This window comes from Lissotriton vulgaris, chromosome 6 (genome assembly GCF_964263255.1).
Source record: "Lissotriton vulgaris chromosome 6, aLisVul1.2, whole genome shotgun sequence".
NCBI lineage: Eukaryota > Metazoa > Chordata > Amphibia > Caudata > Salamandridae > Lissotriton > Lissotriton vulgaris.
The window spans coordinates 1,087,288,499-1,087,292,122 of NC_141694.1; positions in this window are offsets into that span (position 1 = coordinate 1,087,288,499).

A 3,624-nucleotide genomic window follows, 5' to 3' on the forward strand; every position below is an offset into this window, starting at 1 on the left:
CAGCCAGGGTTCATTTGTGTAGATCCTTCAAGGTTTTCCAATAGAAAATACCAGTTGAAATAAAAGAATATGGAAATTTAGCTGAAAAAATAGTCATTTATGCCTACATTTTCACATGTAACGTCTTCTAACTATGGTAGATTATTAAAAGCTATATATCATTACGTCTGTGGGACACCTCTGGTTGTGGAGACATATGAGCCTTGTAGGTTCACCAAGAACAAGAGGTACACAGAGCCAATAACTGAGTTGCACCTTGCAATGGTTTTTTATTGTGTAGTGGGTATGCAGTAATTCATTTGGTAAAATGCAAAGAGTGAAAAATAGATATCAAGAAACCCTACGTATATCTGAAATGGGAGAAATAGCGAATAGTGGTATGTTTTCTAGGTTCACTGGCACCTCTCATGAGAAATGAACACAGCCATTATCCTAAAGTTACCTATTTGTGTGGCGGTGCTGCAAGGTGTGAAGAACCACAAACCACCCCAAATTTTTAGCCTAAGCCTACAGAATGCACTAACACTCCCCAGCACACGTCAAAGATTTGTGAGAATGATTAGCAGTGCATAAAATAAGCACAATTTATACAAAAGATTTCAGATTCTCTCTGTCTTCTTTTCTCCTTTATTCTGTAGATCTTCAAACAGTGAAACAGCCGACACGTGTTTCGTCGCATACATGGGAATTAGTCCCGCAACTTTTTCATGGCTGTGTAAATACAAACATATGAACACAACTCAAGTACGTGCTCGTGAAACATAAGTATACATAAAATTATATTTAGTTGTGGAGATGATCCATCTTAAAGATTTAACCAGAAGTCATGCACAAGATGGAGTGGGTTCAGAAACTAGAAGAAAATACCCAAGAAAATCACAGCGAAAAGTACTACCAAAGGAGGGTGGAGGACAGAGAAGCAAGTGAGGGGGTGACTATACATGAATTCGTAATAATGATGATCTTAAAAAGGACACACACATGAGTCTCGATGCCAAATTAAACATGCCTAGCCATCAGTGAGTGGAATGACTGAAATTCGTGAGGTCTGAACTAGGTGATAGAAGACCAGTAGAAACAGGAATGATCCCTATATAACCCAAGTGAGACATGATTGTCATAAATACCTAATTCCTCACAGTATGAAATTCTGTGAAATTGAAACAAGATGCTCAGGTAAGTAAAATTCCGTAAAACCTAGTATATTGATAGTACCGGTCCTCGACCAAAGCCAAAGTACCTACTATTTCTGTGGTGATAATTCCAACCCACAAAGAGTGTCTATATCCTGTGACATCTTTAAACACAGTTCCTATGTATCTGGAAATCCTGATACATTCTGATATTGTAAGCTGCAAAAAAAACATAACCGGAACAACGCATTGGGGGACCTTGTCAATGTATTCCCTTAAGGGCAATGAATATAGGTTTAGAAATCCTCATTATGCACAACTTGTTCCTATACATTATAATTGTAAGTAAGAGCCATTTAAACAACACTGCCAATTTCAAAATCACAATTACTATCATTATAATCCAAAGTAACTGCTTTAGGGCCCGACCTTAAAGGCATCTGCCATTTCAAGGGTCTGTGTATTTACATTATATTTTAAGTCAATTTGCCATTGTGTGTGGTCTATAACCACAAACGCTCTCGCCATACAAGTCTAAAGCCCCCCGTATATCTAAAAAAGTGTCTCATACCCACTATCTTAATGTACATTTAGAAATGGTTACAATCATCCCCACAACATCTATTGTGCCAACTTCCGAATATCCCGCCTTCGTTTACAATAAGTGTGGTTTTGTCAATGCGGTCCTACCTCTAAAGAAATACAGAGGTCATTCTGCCTGGCAAATATTGACCATCAGATATTGCTAATATTGCAAATGCTATCACGGGCACACAAGTCTTTTTCCCACTATTCTCCCACTCTTACCGTGTATCCGTATCTCTATCATGTGGACGGCATCAGTCGCATGTTGTCGAGTACGCAACATGTTTGAGCCTCCATCAGCTCCGTTTATATAACCACGCCGTATGGCATCGGTGTTGCTGGCGCAGGAAACCTTCTTCCAGTTGCCACTAGGAATCCCTGATAAAATAGTAGAAGGACTTCACTAGTCCCTTAACATCAGTGACCATCTTAGAGTATCCATCCAAGAAGATTGCATGCATAAAGTGTAATAGGAAAAGGAAAATTAACACTCTTATTGCTAGATGAGGGATGATTGTCAAGAAATAAGAAAGTGAGAAAACAATAGTGTTCAGATATGAACGCCACCCAATATGAGTGTGCGCATATGCCCGTGTGTGAGTCGCAAACAGGGATTTAGTACAAACCCTGTCTCAATAATCAACCCAAAGGGTGAAGACGCTTCCCCTACTGTATGAATAAAGATGATCCATGAAGTGCCAAGTTTGTGAATCATATAATTTTCTATTACTCACGTCCCCTTATATATGAGTGAATGCATACTCGTGAGTATAAATCTCAGTCAGGGAGTAGCTTGTGTACCCTGACTCATTATCCATCCTACTTAGGTAATTAGATTTTAAATAAGTAGCACAGTACCTTTCTTCAATCAATAAAACAATTTAAACGAAGTACTACTTATATATAAGCTAGTCACGGCATTGTAGGAATTCTACTTTCTAAATTAAATTACTTCAAGACATAGACACTTAGGGGCCCATTAGGGTGGCGGGCAGATCGCCCCCGCCAGGCTGGAACCCTTTACTGACCGGTTCATATTATGGCGGTGTCTATCAGACAACGCCAGCCATATTACAATGGGCTTTGACAGATGCCTTTCCGTGGCGGCAATGCCACCACGGAAAGGCATGCAGAGTCTGTTTTGGGGGCCTGATGCGGGCCCCCATGGACTCCGTGGGTGGTGGGGGTACCCCCAGCAGTTCCAGGCACAGCATGGCAGGCACCGCGCAGTGCCTGCCATGCTGTGCTTGGAAGTGCACAGCATGCCTTCCTGCCATTGTGGCAGGCGGTGCTGAGTGCACCACCTGCCACAATGGTAGGAATGCTGGATGCGCTCACCACTGTGGCGGGCACATCCTAATGCTGGCCACGGGACCCCCGCCCTTATGGCAGGTGGTCCCTTTCACCGGTAGGATGACGGGCGGACAAAGTATGCCTGTCATCCTAATGGGCCCCTTATGTTCAACTCGAGTCTAGCAAGTGCATGGATAAATTAAAAATGTACGTGAACAAAACCCTAAATGTGTACATATGTGGAGTGTATGTGAAAATCTCCTCTCTGACTGTTGTTTGACTATATTTCACACACATAAGTCCAATTCAAATTATGATGTACTGACATTTCATCTCCCCAGAAAATAATGTAATTCCTCGTCGATATTCAAACCTGTCTCAGTACTACGCAATTTGAGGATCCACATAGCCTCCTTCCTATGTAAGGACAGCTGCCTTGTCCCATTCCTCGGATTGTGTGATATCTGTTCAATTCCATAAAATTAAAAACATCTGTTTTGTGTTTGGGTGGAGCATAGTTACATATGAGCGGCAAGAGGATATTTCATGTCTCCTTGCATGACTGCTCTCATATGTTCACCTATTCTTTCGCGTAATGTCCTTATTGTGTTGC